Source organism: Cryptomeria japonica, chromosome 5 (assembly GCF_030272615.1).
Source record: "Cryptomeria japonica chromosome 5, Sugi_1.0, whole genome shotgun sequence".
Taxonomy (NCBI): Eukaryota; Viridiplantae; Streptophyta; class Pinopsida; order Cupressales; family Cupressaceae; genus Cryptomeria; species Cryptomeria japonica.
The window spans coordinates 697,983,604-698,002,510 of record NC_081409.1 but is presented as its reverse complement, the minus strand read 5'-3'; the positions used below and the strand labels follow the sequence as shown (position 1 = coordinate 698,002,510).

The 18,907-nt window shown below is 33.1% G+C and overlaps 1 long non-coding RNA gene across 7 annotated transcripts; it reads right to left on the bottom strand.

The window, feature by feature from the left end:
* Nucleotides 1-5,065: 5,065 nt before the first annotated feature.
* Nucleotides 5,066-8,914, bottom strand: LOC131064369 (uncharacterized). Of its 7 annotated transcripts, none has more exons than XR_009111254.2 (7): nt 8,811-8,914; nt 8,532-8,687; nt 8,237-8,422; nt 7,744-7,880; nt 5,898-6,042; nt 5,577-5,701; nt 5,066-5,457 (listed from the first exon to the last, which is right to left on the bottom strand). It is a non-coding gene; the product is annotated as an uncharacterized LOC131064369 (long non-coding RNA). The 7 variants fall into 7 exon arrangements; XR_009111258.2 differs by having other exon boundaries at nt 8,237-8,357; XR_009111256.2 differs by having other exon boundaries at nt 8,638-8,687.
* Nucleotides 8,915-18,907: the final 9,993 nt, after the last annotated feature.

Genomic DNA, 18,907 nt, shown 5'->3' with positions numbered 1-18,907 from the left:
TCTGCTTCCCTATCGCGATATTTTCTCTTCACCTTTTCTATCTTTCCTACTTTAGCTTCGCATCTCTTAACGGAGACATGCTTGCTAAAGTGGGGGCAAAATGTAGAGTAAAAAATATCACCCTCATCACCTTTAATGGCAATTGCGACATGTGGCGCCTCCCCCATGTTGCTTGGAGGAATGGTCTACCAACTTGTCCTTTTGTCCATCGATGAAGTCCATGTCAGCTTCCCCGGAGACGTTACCAATTTTGTCGATCTAAGAGATTCGTGGACGCAAGTGCAACACAAAGACATTCGCGTAGCCCGCTACCATCCCGCCAACCTGTCAGCCAATAGATGGTCGTTGAGACATTACAGCCCACGCCAAGAAGGGATCGAACGCCTCCCTGCACAACCACCGACATTCAGACTCGTCCCTTAGCCGATATCATTGGTTTTGGGACATTACCAAAGGACCTTTTGGCAGATTGGAGACTTACTCTTGGAGATTGAAGCTCTTGGAGACACCACCACCATTGTTGCAGCATCATCAAGCTACCAAGTTTACCAAGCATACCAACACTTGTCAAGCATTAGGGGAGTAATCTAACTCTATCTTGCATTTCCAATATCTTGTTTATTTTCCAATTACCAAATAACATAGCATTGTCTTTGTATTTGCCTTTACATTCTTCTTTATCATCTTCTTCATCATCTTCCTTTCTCGTGGCCTTTTGGGTTGTCCGTGGAGGTGGAAACACCAAAACGAGGGTCTGACTTAGGCAGCCTCCAAAACACAACCCCCAACATTTTCTCTCTTGCATGTGTGTAGGCACCGCTTCGCGAAGAGGGGATTATCTTACAGGAGACTTCATAGCGTGGACCGATTGTGAGATTTCTTAATTATTCTCTACTTTCCTTATTTTGTTTTGTAATTCGTGTTTTCATAGTTTTCAGTATCGTTTAGTTGTTTTGTAAGTTCCGTCAACGCATCCAAGAATTTTCTATCCGAACTCTACACTATGTCCGTACAAGACAACAGTGCGTCGCATTGGTGTCACATTTTTGTGTGCTCGTCCTGTGGGCAGAGGCTCCGCAGAGCCATCCAGAGATGTTTCTCGGGTGGCTAACGCTCCTTGTGTAAATCTGTTTTCCCCTGGCTCATCTTAACGCTAGTTCGTAGAGGTAATCGGAAGGACAATATTTCCTCGAGGATTCATCATCCTTGAGGTGACAAATTCCCTCCATTACATATTGAATCAAACTTCTATCTTTAGAACTCGCTCTATCCATCCTAAATGAAATAAGTTATGTATGCTACTTTTATGCATAAAGAAGTTGGTGTCTATTTTCTACAATACTATTAAACGAAAGGAGGTGATTATGTCTCGCTCTTGTCTAATTATATGTTGTCTATTATGATTTGTTTGTGATAGGTTTAGCTCTACAATTTATGTTTGCATAACGTGATACATGTTTTGGCACTATGATAGTGTTACTAATTATTTTAAAGAGTCAATTATGCTAGGAATCAAGTTTTCAACTTCATTTGGCCTTGGTCAAAACAATTCTTGACCTACATGTAGGAGTTTGAAAGCACCAGCCACAAAAGATGTAATATGCCTAGAGCAATAAATGCTCTAAATGATCTAATATGCTAAGATGTGATGGCATGATTTGATTGATTAGTGATCTAAGACTTGTCTTTATATATGACAAGCAATGGTTCAATTTTGAAAAGGAGATTGCTTAAGATAAGTACAACATAAGCTTGGATAAGATAGACATGATCAAATGTGTGATCTTTGAAACCCTTCTTGCATCCTACTATCCTTGGCTTTTCATTGCTAGCCAAACCAGAAAGATCATTTTCTCTTACAAAATATTTAGGTGAATGATCAGAAATAAGTCTGAGTATTAAATATTTTAATCTTTAATTAATTTTTGTCCTCATATAAATGTAATAACCTTTCAATACTGGATTGTCTTTTTGACTTCCGATGAGGACATAAATGTGGTGGTTGTTCAGCTTCTTTGAAAGCTTATAAATAAGCCCAATTCGAATCCAATTGCAAGGAGTTGGAGAGTTATAAAGTTACAGAATTATAGGCATATGCTCCTTCACAAGATTGCTTAAATTGTACAAGCTCGGGCATACAAATCTCTTTTACAAAGTTTGCCCAAATTGGATAGATTCCAGACATACAACTCTCTTTTATAGAGTTTGCCCAAATGGGATAGATTCAAAGGCACACAACTCTCTTTCACAGAGTTTACCAAAAATTGTATGGTTCTTAAATATTTTCAATGAAATGAAATTTTATATGATTTGTTATGTGTTTACAATACCACAAATTCTATTTTGGGTATCGTCCTCTGAATTGACAAAATAATTCAGATCAATGAAAGATGCTAAAACCTTGATAAGATTCAATAACTTAAAAAAACACAGCAATTGCACATTTCAACATGGAAATATTCAATAGAGCAACCAAGTTCAAGATAGAGATCAAAGAGATCAACGTATCATTGAACATACTTTCAGCTACATTGTCTTTCATAGCTATGAAAGCAGGGGTCTCAATAAACAATTTAACCATCACATTTTTGTTTGTCCGAAACAGCGAAGTGAGCAATATAGAAACATAAAATTTAAAACTAGAGCTTCACCTCATTGCAAACCAAGGTGGATAGGACCTAGCTTATGAACTCCATATGTTTTTGCTGGAAAAACTTATCAAATAGTCCCATGATATTTAAGATATAACCCCCTGAACTATTGAAATTTGAAGAACCAAACATGAGAAATTAACACTACATTAATTAAAATTTAAAAGTATTTAATATTGCTAAATTTTAATTAGTTATTATTTTTGTGAAAAATCAATCCCTAAAACTAGATAGCCAGTGGCGATTAACTACGCATCTTTTGAAACTGTAAAAACCTGTGCCAAACGTAAATAATATAATGTACATAATATTCAAAACAATCCATCTAATCTACTATTTCAAATCTAGCCTAATTTTGTGCCCAAAAACAATTGCTTGCGTCCTAAAAGGTAAAGTCTATTTATATCTGAAAAATCAGAAAGTCAGTGACAATACCAGATTTATGATCAAATAAGTTCTAAGCGTAAACAAGTCAAGAGTGTATCTGTCACGCAAGTGTTCCATAGATTTTATAATTATAATTAGTATTGTTATTAAAAACTAAAACCGCAACCTTAAGATTTAAGACAATGAAAAAATTTATTGCATATTTTCTATATAACTAAGAGAGTCAGATTACATGATATGTAACTGATATAAGGAGAGAATCTGGCAATTACCATATTATTTGATAAAAAACATTAGAAAAATAGATCAAATATTTTCGAATTCTGACACTCAGATATAAGCTTCAACGAGGGTAAATTTGATGATCATAAATACAATCAAATATTTAAAAAGAATCATAATATGAAAAAAAAGACTTCAGATCGATCGTTCTAAGATAGGTATGTATCTCTAATTTATATAACAATTTCTTAAATAAAATATTTTTTTACAGTTGTATGGCAATTTTGAATAGATACCCATTAAAAGATAATGGCCGTGAAACTTAGACCCCTTAGTCGTTAATAAAGCTTTAATTAAGAAAAATAAAAATGTTCAAAACATTAGCTGTTCGTTTGATTTTTTACCTGAAAGATTTTCAATGCCATCGAATAATTACAGCAATCAGGAGAAACAATAGAATGGAACAATTTAATCTGCTGTTTAATGCCATACAGGAATAATCGAATGCCAAAATTCGAGAAACATATTTACATGTAGTGACTCTACAACCATGAATTTTCAAATTATGAACTGCAAATTACTAACAGAAACAACGTAAGGCGGACAAGAACTACATATATTTCACTATGGCTTACACATCACAGGATCTGCTCTTCAACCATATAAAAACAAGAGAATGCCAAAACTCAACAAACCTATTACATGTATTGTACTATAATAAGACTATGCAAACAGCAGATTGCAACATGAAAGAGAGAAGTTCATATATTTGGCTATGGCTGACACACTCCCACAAGTGCATAGCTCATACTTAAAACCACTCCACAGACGACAGTGCAGCACAAGATGATGAATATATCTCTCCAATGCTCCCTCAAACGTGAAAAATATGAGCATTCCTGCAGCAACAATACAAGTATCCCAGCAACAACAATGGCATAAATAATAAATACTACCCACCAACAGTGGCAGATATGGGTATTGTTATTCAACCCTCCAAACAGCATGGTTACCATCAGTTTTAACTGAATTTCCAGGAACACTTTCTACAGATACGAGGCCGTGGGAGCTTACTGGAGTAAGGAGCCACTTGATTTCACATCACAAAGGACATCCTGGTTACATATGGGGCATTATAAATTCAAGAAGGGTCCTTTGTACAGTAAGCTCCTTACTCCATTAAGCTCCCATAACATTGTCCTTACAGAAATATGTTCAACTGTGCCTGGAAATTCAGTTAAAACCGATGGTAACGATGCTGTCTAGAGACTTGAATAACAACATCCTTATCTGCCACTGATATCACCAGTAATGTCCCCTGTATCGGGATGTTATAACCAGTTACATGTGGGACATTCTAAATTCAAGAAGGGTCCTTTGTACATCACATCATAACTTGTCTCAAGATAGGAATGATACAAACAGCTCAGCATTATGCCTGAACAGCAAGGGTAAATGCAAGCACTAAAACAAGCAAAAAAGAAGTTCATCACTCTTAGAGAAGCAACCCTCTAAGTTACATTTCAAGTGTGCAGCCAAGCTTTCAACAACCAAGATACAGAATCCCTCAAACAGCCCAAGTTTGTTTGAAAATGCTGACAGCATATTCAGCAATGATATATGCATTACCACCGACTATGCAATGGACTAATACTGCACGTATATTAGCATCATACTCGGACTGACCTGAAGATTAAATTTTACTTGGAAATGAAATCCCACTTCCAGGGAATAGGTACAACTTTTCAAATTTTCCACCAACTTCCAATGACCATGTAATGGAAAATACTATATAGTGCCTCATCTAGAACTATAATGAATAATAAATCAATTTTGAAATCCTGAAGAATTAGCAAACCAAAAGATGTATCCAGATTATTTGAGAACGAAACTGAGTTAACAGAAAAGTGAAAAGGCTCAAGTTCCACGGTTCAGAAAAATTAAAGAGCAGCCCAAAGATTTTGCTGTATATTAATTTTGCACAGTCAATAAGGAGAATAAAATAAATACAAAAACCTTTTCTCTCAAATGACCAACTTGGCTTTTAAACTCAGGAAATACATGCTGCACTAGCATTTGTTCCAGTTGAGGTTTGTATGGCTCAGTCCGCTTCATCTTATCTCATAAGGCCCCAATGGCTAAAAGAGCACCATCTTTCTGCCTATATGGTTTGTAGCATTGAGCTACCCCATCATAGCTGCAAAGAGGGATTGAAACAAAACATTTTTAGGAACCATAAAATCTGTTCTAATCATTTTCTGCAATTGCTAGAAAGTTGCATTTTCAATTGTCCAATTCTAAGCACAGATTCCTCACCTAGCAAACTTTTTTCTAACAAAGGAAAGGAATCTCTGGAGGTTTTCTTTTCCATGTTTCCGACTAGCTCTGCAATCAATGGATGGAGTGCAGGGCCTGTACAGATCTTCCATAAATTATAATATCTGCAACAACCCATACATTGTAAGGAAGGAAAGCTTTGCCAAACAAATAATACAGAAGAAATGAATTCAACAAAATGCTTAGTTATTAAGTTTTTCTAAGCTGAGAGATTTTCCAAAAACTTTTACAATAACAGTTGCATTTTCTGGACAGTTAAAAAATGATATCTGCGTTGCCAAAAAAAGGGCAGCAACCCACCATAAACTTTCCTGACATATTCATGAGGGTCTTCACACCAGAGATCTCATCATTATCATTGAAGCACGTAAGAGGGAAGATTATTTCAAAAAGCACTATATCAAGAAGTGGATTTAAAAGTTGATATGTATTGGACTTAAAAATGCTGCAAACAAACAATTGATAAATTAGGTACACATTCACATATTCCATAAGCAATCAGTTTTAAGTTCTTAACACATCTAATTATCAACTGTTCAAACTCTTTGAACGTATAATAATATTGCTTCAATGACATTAATTCATGTTATAAATAGGTATAAGACTAGCAATTTCTCAAGCTAGATAGGCCACCTGTGTATTAAACGTTACTAAAGCAGGGAAAAGATAATCAATTGGTAACCTCGTGAACAAAACATTTCCAAGGCACCATTTGCTGTAATGCTATAAAATAGGCAAAATTGTTCTTTGTTTAACTGCTTCCATGAAATACATTTAATTTAAAAACAGCATCTATTTCAGTTCACTTTAAGATTACTATATTTTCTAAATGCACATTTTAATCACTTTCAGGTTGGTTGCATAGACCAGAAATCCAGATCTCTAGCATGACAAAAGACAAAATGAGAAAATGGTCACAGGATATTCAAAAAAAGCTCAAAAAAAACAGTTGTAAAATATAAGAATATTTGATGACCCTGCAATCAATTAGCAGGTAAGCAATTAAGTGAAACAAATAGCAGATTTCTGTTCATTATTTTACTAGTTAGAGAAACACAGTTTTGTTTGCAGTTTCACCGTGCACGTTCCAATTTGGTGCACAATCATAATTCTACACTTGTCATCGAGATTAATCTTTCAATTGTTGTGCCATTGTCTGTAGTGTACAATTAGTCCTGTTGATAAAAACACTATCCCAGGGATCTTGCTCTCAACAGTTTTTAACTTGTATCAATCACAAAGCAATTCCTTATCATCTATTGTGTATGTGCCACCATGGTCAATGATAACCCTAGCTATGCAAAACGAACCTCTAAACTCTTGAATCCATTCAAAAACCTAGGGAAGGACTGCTGCTAGTATTAATAGAATATTTGAAAACATGCATGCAGAAAATCAACTTTGTTAATTGCATTAGGAATCAGCACCATATTTTCAGTTATCACTCAAAAGATGATATCAGTTTCCAAATTTTATTGAAATAATAATAGTTTTGCAACCCAGATCAGAATTAGTTATGTGATCCATCCCCGATTAGACTTAGACTGGTGCAAAATGTTGGTCCATTAAATTTGCAAGTGGATGAAATATTCCCAACACTAATCCCAGACCCTTTTTTTGTGTATCTATTACTATTTTGAGCTGTATGCCAAGGTTTCAAGTCTATCCTGGTATAAGAACGCCTTCCAGTTTCTTCTATGTTAAATAGCAGCACACAGAGAAATGGGGAATGACAGAAAGACACCAATCACCCAATCTTTCTACTGACATGTTCTAATTGGAAAAAGGAAATCATATGCAAATTTACTCTGCAAATATAACTCTCAAAAACTCGCTCAAACCACCAAAGACCCTTTTGAATTTGGTAATTACAGACCAAGAATAACACACATCCAGTTCTCAGAGGTTTTTAGTAAGCATATATATCATCTTTAGATGAAAACTCAACTTGTGAAATATAACTTCTAGAACTCAATGCCATAAATCAAAAAGACAAAATATGAAGTCATTAACTAGTCATATGTTTACAGGCAATAAAGATACATACAAGTATAATACATAGCAACTTAATAGAATATGCACTGTTTATGCAGAAAGTTAGCAAAACGTGCTTGCTGCTCAAATACTGGAGGATAAGATTGGTTACCCTATCTGGAAGGTAACCACCCTGACAAATAACATTCAACAAGTTAAGATAGCACTCTAAATTTTCCCTGCAAAATGCTTCCGAAACATTTGTGCAGAAGGCTTGTTCTCTGGCTTAAGAGCTTTGGATCTCCAAATCTGCAAAGCATAAAAAAACATTACAATCTAAACACATTCCAGCATGACTATCAAGATATATCCAAACTTGTATGTGTGTCAATAAATTAATAGACTCTCACAAGAGACCAAAAGATATGAACAGTATCTTGTAAAAGTTTCAGATTTTTCATTTTTAGACTTTTCTCTTATCACAACATTTTCTGGAAAACAATTTCTATAATAAAGATTGTCAAAGGCTAGACAGTATATTCTAGTGTTGCTGATTTTCACTTTCTCAGTTCCCCTGATTATAATGATTATACATCTTAGAAAACATTTTAATAAGGGAAATTTTTACAGAGTCCACAAATGTTAACTAACTTGCTTAAGCTTACCATGTGTATAGTCAATTCATAATATGCACTGTCCATTTCTTTACTTTTCACCATTCCCTAGATTTGCATTGTTCTGGATTAGTTAGTTGCCCTTCCGTAGCAACTGATCTTTCCAGCATAGCTAAAAACAGGACCATCCGAGCATTAAAAATGTTGGGGACCAAAGAGTTGCTTGGACACCTCTGACTACATGGCCACATCACTACATAAATCTAACATCTAAAATTGCAGCAAGTGAGAAAGTGTGCAGTCAAAAATAAGTAATTAAGTGGACATTCTGAATGCAAAGGCATACATAAAGGTATAGATGACCAAAATATTTTAGAAATAAGCTTGACAATCTCTACTATCTCCAATATCGAATATAAAACTTGAACAAGGCGGTTGAAAACATTAAGTACAGTGGGAAATGTCTCATCAATGATAAGTCCGCTTGTCTTCAGACTTGAACCTTGACATGCACACATCAAATAACTTACTCTAGTCACATGGAGACTAATAGTTTAAACAGAAAGAAAATTCTTGAGTCAAAGATTGGTCTAAAGAAGTCAGAAACACCAAAAAAAATACTTACTTGTTCTTGAAAGAATTCTTAGGACATAAAAAGCAGCATATACTTGATGATCTTGCAAATTTGTTTGACCCAAGGAAGAAGGCTAGGCCATTGCTCTGGATAATCTGCATTTATAATATACAGGATATGCAAATCAGCTGTATTATGGCCCTTAAAAATAACTATAATAAGGTAATTGCATATACAACTTGTAATTTTGATGAAAAAATGACAAATAAATACAATACCAAAAGGAAATTACGAGAAAATCCAGAAACTGCATAAGCAATTTTGATACGGATTAAAAAAAAATACTAATTTTGGCATCACTCAAAGAAAAAAGCAGTACAACATGCACAAAATAGGCATGTCTGCAACGGTAAGCAAATCAAATCAGAAAATCCAAAAATAACAAAAACGTTTTTAAAACAACTTAGAAAAAATCCAAAGAGTTTGGCATCGCTAGGTTCAAAGAAATGTAATACATGTACAAAATGAAGTAAAATGTTTACAAAGTAGGTGTAAGTGAAACCAAGAGAACACCTAAAGAAAATCAGGTTGGAAAAACAAGATATTGTACAAATAATTTCAAGCCAAATTAGAAAAAAATCACAACTTTGGTGTCACTCAGAGCAATAGGCAGTAAACCATGGAAAAAATGATATAATATGTTTACAAAAATAGGCATGGTTGCATTCATCGAAGTCGTGATTTTGAGTCATCAAATAAAAAATTGCAAATTGCCTACCCTGATGCATAGAAAACTAGAGTCTGCCAAAATGAGATATAGCAGACATAATCTGCATGTGAACATACTGAACAATTAAGAAAAGAATTTGTCTTAGTTAAATAGAGATAAGAACATGGATTTGCACCAATTGGATTGCCAAATTCTACACAAACAAAATTCATAAACATATTTGTGGGAAAAAATAAATCAAGATAAACAAGTGGAAGAAAGGTAAATCAGTTGTTGCAAGAATAATCCATACCTAAAATTTATTGACTTATAAAACATTTACCCACTATATACGTCAGCAAAGTATGAATTGAAGCAAATTTTCTATAACTGTTGCTTTATCAGCTGGTGATATCTTACTATTCTGAAACTTATGAGTGATTTGAAATGAGGCTTAGAAGTTAAATGCCTATTTATAAATTTTTTGTATAAGTGCTTAGGGTTTGGGTGGAGCTCATAGACCATTAGTAATAGGGTTTGCGGATGCAAATTTAAAACATTTTTTGATATTAAAAAATATTGATTTTTTTATTTTACTGCCATGGGGTCACCTGAAAGTCCCTGTGATAGATGGGAGGCTCCTTGGAATCCCTTGGACATATTGACCATGTCCCGGAGCCCCGAAGCCATCCCCAAACTAGAGAGCATCCCGAATACGTCCATGAGTGTTGAGTGGCAGTGGCGGGACAGGGGAGAACTCTCCCCTGCCCCAAAAACATGGGGATTCTAGGGGCACGAGAGTCGTCTGGAACAATGACATATAATTTTTTAACTACTGGAATTAGTGAGAAACAGGCATGGGAACTTATAACGGTCAATTAATTATAATTCAACAGTATTATGTATTGCTAGATTTTAATTAATGAGTTTTTTTGCGAAAAAAGAATCCTTAATGCTGAATAGACAGTGCCAATCAGCTACCAATTCTCTGAAACTGTACAAAAATCTGTGCCAAATGTAAAGGATAGTCGAAGCCATCCATTTAAAATCTAACCTAAATTCATGCCCACAAATAAATACTTGCACCCTAAAAGGTAATGTCTATTCAAATATGCAAAAATCAGAAATTTGGTAACAATACCCACATTAATGCTCAAATAATTTCCACACGTAAAAATGTGTAAACATATCGATCACGCGACTTTACGTCCAAAGATAATTGTTTTAAAAAGAATTGAAGGCCTCCGACATAGAAGTTCGATCCTTGTTGTTTTTGCAGATCTCTAAAGCTGTTACGACAGCCTCCATTGCTAAAAAAGGTGTTCTATAACATTTTTCATGTCGATTTACCTCAGCCATTGGATAAACAGAGCAGATTTACTAATAACCTCCAATTTTAGGGGCAATGATAGAATAACACTGAACGAGAAAAAAAACATAGGAAAAGGGGTAGAGAAAGGACTTGCCTTTCATCAGTCGAGAGTGAAAATATTAAAGAAAACCCTAGAAATGTTTTCGCAGTCTCCAAAACTAACACCGAAATCCCTTCCACCCATTAAAAAATTGTCAATTCATCCTGAAACAAGAGGAGAAAGAATCTCCAGAGCAATCATTCTATATAGGGTTAAAATTTCTGAGTTGCCTCTACATGCGAGATATTCTGCCGGACATTGCTCGCTGTATGAAGAATTGCTCGCCGTGCGATAACCTCGGGACAATTTCACTAAGTAGATAATTTGAGCTTTAGAAACAAGGGTCCAGCTTCGGAAGGAAATGAATCAAGAGAGTGCAGCTTTCGATAAAACTCTTTCGGAGGAAAGTGTTTTATCTGGCTATAAAAATTAAAGTTTTCGCATTTTTGTTAAAATTTTATAAATGTTATTACATTTAATTATATAATTATAAATTTAACTAGTATACTTATATATATATATGTAAAATATGTTCAGAAATAGAAGAGAATAGTCTATAAAATAAATCTTCTTCTAAATATGAACTTTGCAATTTTAAAATTAAGTAAAAAGAAATTTCTAACATATTTTCTCTATAACTAAGAAAGACAGAATAACCTAATATGTACATGATAACTAAGAAAGATAGGATAACCTAATTTGTACATGATGTTGAAGAAGAGAAAATGTGTCAATTACCATATCATTTAATAAAAATATTAGAAAGCTAAAATCGAATTCTTATTTGTTTTAATAAACAGGAAAATAAGCTTCCAAGAGAATAAATTTGATGACCGTATGATCTTATTATTATCAGCCGTATAATATCAAAATTCTAGGAAGAATGATCATATGAAAAGTAAGACTTTGGATAGATCTGATTATTTCTTTTAACAGTTGAAATGTAATTTAAAATACATACCCATAAAAGAAAAAATTGCTTCGACAGACAAAGATCGATCGTGAAACTTAAACCCCTTGGTTATTAGTTAATTTTTAATTAAGAAAACTAAAAATGTTCAAAACATTAGCTGCTCGTTTGACTGTTTATCTGAAAGATGCACGATGCCACTGAATGATTACGGATGGAATAATATTTGATATGTTGTTCAATACCATACACTAATAAAATCTGCAACCATGGACTTTCATATTACTAACAGAAACAACGTACAAGGTAGACAAGAGTCCACAACCTTCGACATTCAAATATGCACTGCAGATGACAAAACGAAGGAGAGAAGAACTTCGTATATTTCACCATGGCTTACACACTGCAGGAAGCTTATAGATCACTAACAGAAACAACGTAAGGGAGAGCAGAACACATATTTCACTATGGACTTTCAGATCACTAACAGAAACGACGTAATGGAGACAAAACCACTACCTTAGACATTCAAATTATGAGCTGCAGATGACAACATGGAGGAGAGAAGAAGTTCATATATTTCGCTTTGGCTTACACACTCCAGGAAGCTCATAGCTCATGCTTAAAACCACTCCACAGAAGACGGCGCAGAGAAGGATGAGGATAGTGTCGTTCCAATTCCAATGCCCCCTCAAACGCGAAATATATAACGCCAGATTCTCACGCATAGACTGAGGCTCTGGATTTTGCTGTTGCTGTTGGTTCGTGGCCCCCCTGAGCTGAGTAATGATCTCTCCTGCAATGAGTAAGAATGCTACAGTTGCAACAATGCACGAAATTGAAAAAACTGCCCAGCAATAGTGGCAGATAAGGGCATCATCATTCAGCCCTCCCGAGAGCATGGCAACCATGAGTGTTGCCTCAATTCCCTGGCACATTAGAACCCTCCTCACAACATTTTTCCGCAGTGCCATGAGAGCTTACTACCTGATTCGGCTTCGCCATGAAAACCCTTCTCGGATTTATAGTCTTCACAATCTTCAAAAACATTACATTTTCTAATGTAATCTTAGCCAACATTTTAATTTTCACAAACATTTTCTAATGTCCATCTTCACAAACATTTTCTAATCTAATTACATTTTTGAAGATGACATTAGAAAACATTCACATACATTTTTTTCATTAGAAAATGTATGTGAAGATGACATTAGACATTTTTTTCATTAGAAAATGTTTGTGAAGATGACATTAGAAAATGCTCACATACATTTTCTTCATTGGAAAATGTTTGTGAAGATTACATTAGAATTTGTTTATGAAACATTAGAAACTGTTTGTGAAGATTAACATTAGAAAATGTTTGTGAAGATTACATTTTCTAATGTAATGTTTGTGAAGATTGTGAAGACTATAAATCCAAGAAGGGTCCTGGGAAGGTGGCTCCTAATCCTTATTAACGTTGACATAGTTTCAGTTTTATTTTATTTTTATAAAATATAAATAAAAATATTAATTTTTAAATTAATTTGATATATAGTTAATATATAATTTTTTAAAATAAAATATAAGGGATAATTTTGAATGACTAACTTTCATCAAGAAATTGTTTGGTAAGTAAAGTCAATTGCTAAAGTTGAGTGTTAATAACATTCAATCACTCTATAAAGTTTAACATTACTATTAAGTGGCTTATTTTGTTTCGAGTATTCTTTATTAAAGTTTGTCTTTGGGATCTCAATTGTTCTATTTAGAGTCTTTAAATTTCAAGTATTTAGTATGTGGGTATTTAGAGAACCTTAGACATATTTATTTTGGTTTTGTTTGAGAACCCAATCTATCAATTTAAATTCATATATTTTTTAAACTCTTTTGGCTGAAGTTTTTTCCTATTAAAATATGGTGATTCTTAAGGGATTGGCTCCTATTCCTTGCTAAGTTCACCTAAATTTGATACATTTTTTAGTGGAAAGTTTATATTCTCAGTTAGGAAAGATACTCTCTTCTTTAATGATTCTATCAACTTGGTGCATACCATGTGAATTGTCATTTCTAAAGTTTTACTATGAGTTCAACAACAAGACAAGAAGAAAACATGAGACTTTGTTCATTTATAGGTGTTTCCTGATCATTAAGGCAATTCTCCTTGTCTAATTTACCTTGATTTGATCACATGTAGTCTCTTCCTATAGCATCGTAAATTGTTTACCCTAACAATTTCATGCTCTATTTTGCACCTACTTTGTTGTAGTTTTCTCTAGTTCATTTTAAGCTCATTTATGTTCTATGATACCCTATGCTTTATTTTTTATAAAATATAAATAAAATAATTAATTTGATATATAGTTTATATATCATTTATTTAAAATAAAGCATAAGGGATAATTTTGAATAAATAGTCATTACCAAAAATTAGTTTGATAAGTAAAATTGGTTGTTAAAGTTGAGTCTTATGAGTTCATTTTAATCACTTTGTAAAATTTAATATTGCTATTAAGTTAGCTTATTTTGCTTCAAGTGTTCTTTATTGAAGTTTGTCTTTGGGATCTCAATTGTTCTATTTAGGGCTTTTAATTTTCAAGTATTTTGTATGTGGGTATTTGGAGACCCTTAGACATTTTAATTTTGGTTTTGTCTAACAACCCAATTTGTCAAGTTAAATTCATGCATTTTTTAAACCCTTTTGGTTTAAGCCTTTTTCCTAGCATTATATGGTGTTTCTTAAGGGATTGGCTCCTATTCCTTGCTAAGTTCGTCTAAATTTGACACACTTTTTTAGTGGAAAGTTTGTATTCTCAATTTGGCAAAATAGAAATTCTTATATCTTCTTTAATGTTTCTATCAATAAACATTTTTTTGTGCATACCATGAGAATTGTCATTTATAAGGTTTTACTATGATTTCAACAAGACAAGAAGAAAACACAAGACTTTGTGAATTTATAGGTCTTTCCTAATCATTAAGGCAATTTTCCTTGTTTAATTGACCTTGATGCGATCACATTAGTCTCTTCTTGTAGTATCGTAAATTGTTTACCCTAACAATTTCATGCTTTATTTTGCACCTACTTTACTGTGGTTTCCCCTAGTTCATTTTATGCCCATTTATGTTCTATGATACCCTAAAACTTTGCCAGAAAGCCTACACTTAGATCATCATCAAATGTAAAAACCAAGACTAGCTCATATATTAAGGGCCTCAATATTTGGCTCTCCCTTTCAGAGCCCCCTTTTTGGGTGGACCCAAGCGTCCAACACCCTAGTCCTACCAAAAGGGGGTTCAAATTTTGGGTATTGCAAATTTTTGGGTATTGCAAGTGTCTACCTTAACCTTTCATGATCCAGTCTCAAACTTCGTATTTGATCGTTATTTGATTTCCAATACTCGAAATAAACTTGTGATCCCTATATAAAGAACATATGTTATCATTCATAAGATCAAATAAGCACTACAAGACAACTAAATATAAATCAATCATAAAGGAGAAACAGACTACAAACATTCTACACTCAAGTATGTATTTATGTTTATCATTTATTGTCATTATGTTATTGCACTAACACTTGTAGGACTTCCAACAAAGTATTGCATCACCACCTTTATGTGGAGCTCCTTGAAAGGTTTCATACCTAAGGTAATCTTGTCATTTCAGAATTCATCATTGATTTATCCTTTGTCCTTGTCAAGGTACGCACTCTATCAATCATCATTATTGTTTTGGAGATGGGAACACTAACATGGGATTTAACTTAGGCAAACCCCTATACAACAAAACTTTTTTTCTATATTTTCTATGTATGTAGGTCTAGATCTAACAGCAAGAAAATTATAAATTAGTAGAGAAAACAATGACAGACAATGCCAAATTTTGAATAGACAAAAAATCTCAGATGAGGGTGCCCAATGTCCTTGTCCTACTATTTTAACCCATATTTTAGTCCAGATGTGCAAAGCTTCCTAATTCCATTTCTACTAGTCTCCTAAAACCTTTATCTCCTTCAAACTAGGGTGCCCAATGCTTCTATCAAGCACGGTCATCTCCATGTCCTCTTTCCAAATCAATCTTACTATTTTTTTTCATGTTGTAATTGTTGTATTATGTTAGATTTAGTCATTTTACCATAGTTAACCCAGTTCACACTCACTCAACTAATTCAAGTCAAATGCAATTAGTAGAAGTGTTAATCTCGGATAGTGTGCATCTTCCTTGTGGACATCAAGCCAAGCACGTGTGTGTGTGCGCGCACACACACACACACACACATCTAATTTTGTATGGGAAAAATGAATCAATCCTACGTTAATGCACATGTTAGTCTAGGATCACTTTTCCTATACCATATTTTGGTGAACATGACATATCTCACACTTGCAATTATTATGATTCATTTGCATTACATTTAATTTTTTTTTTCTTATATCTAATTTAATTTGTTCATTAGATAGTTGTATTGATTCATTGATTAAGCATTTATATTGCATATGTGGCAGATGTTATAATTTAGAAAGAAATTTTGTTTTATTGAATATCCCATTGCATGTTTAAATAGTTCTACAATGAAGACACTTTATGCACGTGATGGTGGCTTAGTTATTGTTATATCACTTTATCCCTCTCCTCAAATTCCTCCTACCCATGAGGACATTTTGGTGCAAGAGACTAATATTATTAACACTTTTCTCAATGTTCTCCCTTATAGAGATTAAGCATTGATAAATCGTGTTTGTACCTCTCCTAATTTTTTTTCCTACTCGTGAAGATATTTTCATGCAAGTTCAGATGATATCACTAACACTTGTTAATGTTACTTTACCTTATATTCACTTCAATGCTTTAAATAGTTGTGCATGCATAAATCAGGGGAAATGGCAATTATAGCTAATGACAACTTCACATCTTTTCTAAGATTCAATAATTAGTTTCAAGATAAGATTTTTATTGTTTTCAATATTTTAATTTAATTTATTGTATTAAATTATTATATTAATGCCAAAATAGATTATTTTGGTTAGTTTTAGTTAGATTATAGATTCAATTTCCTTTCCATTGGTATTGAACACTTCTCACCTTATTTGTAATAAATTCTCTTTATTTCTTGTTAATTGTGGATATCAAAGGTCTAGGTAGGGATCATTCAATCTCACATGCCTCACTCTTTTCAATTAAAAAATAACAATGCTATTACTTTCTAGTTTCATTTATTTGTAAGTTTGAAAATATTGATTGGAGGTTCAAAGGAAACTCTTTCATGGCATTTTTCCCTCACACTCCCTATCAAGCATCAAAATCACTAAATAGCATTGTATTTCATTATTTGTTAAACAAAAATGATTTGGGTGTTGTTTTAAGCAATAACTAACTTGCACTATCATTCCAAACTACCTATTGTAAGTTTTGTAAGGAACATTCTTTTGAAATTATTTCTATACTTTGTACTAAATGCTTACAACCAAGTTATATTCATGTCATTCAATCATTAGTGTTTTGTTTTATACTTTCCAAAAAGTTGAGAAAGTCACAAGTAGATTAAACAAATTTTAAGCAATTATTTGTTTATTTCTTGCAAAGAACTACTTCGCAATTATATGTTTAAAAAATTAATATTTTTGACATTTTAACTAATTTCATTTTCAATTAAAGTAGGCTTAGATTGTTGCTTTCTCAAAAGTTCCCCTAGCCATAGAGCCTTTAGATTGCATCTAACTTCTAGCTTTACAACTTGCTCTAACCTAAATGAAATAAATTATGCATGTTATTTTTATGCATAAGGAAGATGGTGCCTATTTTCTACAATACTATTAAATGAGAAAATGTGATTATCTCTTCGTCTTGGATGATTCTATCTTTTTTACCATGATTTCTTTATGATAATGTCTGCCTCTAGAACTTGTGTTCTTATAACATGATATATGTTTTGACATTAGGATAGTGTCAATTAGCATTTTTTGGAGTCTACTATGCTAGGAATCAAGTTTTGAGCTTCATTTAGCCTTGGTCAAAACACTTTTTAATTTACATGTAAAGAGTTTGAAAATACCAAAGGTACACAAGATGTAACATGCCTAGAGAAATATCCACTGTGATCTAATTTTCTCTAAGATGTAATGGCATTATCTAATTGATAAGTGATCTAAGACTTACATTTAAATATGACATGCAATGGTCCTCTTAAAAAAGAGTTAGCTTAAAATAAGTACAACTTAAGCTTGGATAAGGTACACATGATCACATGTGTGATTATATGAAGGAAATAGAATTGCGCCCATAAAGGTTTTGACATTTTTATTTTGCCTTTGAAACCCTTTTAGGTCTTGGTATCCTTGGTTTTTCATTGCCAATGTAAAATATTTATTAGAAGATCTAAAATCTTAATAAAAATCAATAACTTTGAAAAATCAAACAATTAATTTCTAAACATATTTTGAACATATTTATGATAGACAAATTAATGAGATCAAAGCCAACAATGCATCATTGAACATATTTTGAACTGTATTATGTTCCATATCTACGAAGGCAAGGATACCTATAAACAATTTAACCATCTATTCGTATAAAACAACACAATGAGTGGTATAGAAACACAAAACTTGAAACTAGAACTCAACTTCATTGTTAAAGGAGGTGGGCAAGACAGTTTATGAACTTCATATGTTTCATTAGAAACCCTTGTTTGTCATATTATCGCATGATCTTTAAAGCATAACCCTTGAACTACAAAATATGTGAGAACTACACATAAGAAATTATGACACTACATAAATTAAAATTAAACAACATTGAATATTGCTAAATTTTAATGGCAATTGTACAAAACTGTGCCAAATATAAACGATATTTAAAATAATCCATCTATAATCTGTTGTTTCAAATCTAACTTAATTTGTGCTCAAAAACAAATGCTTGCATTAAAAGGGGTATAATAATGCATATTAAAATCTAGAAAACCAGAAAGTCGGTAATAATACCCAGATTTATGCTCAAGCAATTATCCATCACACGACAATTCCTTAGATTTTATAATAACAATAATAACTAGTAGTTGGACCTAACAAAGGTCCAATGTGTAACGCCGATAGCAATTCATCAGTAATTTGCAGGTGTAGAATAAAATAA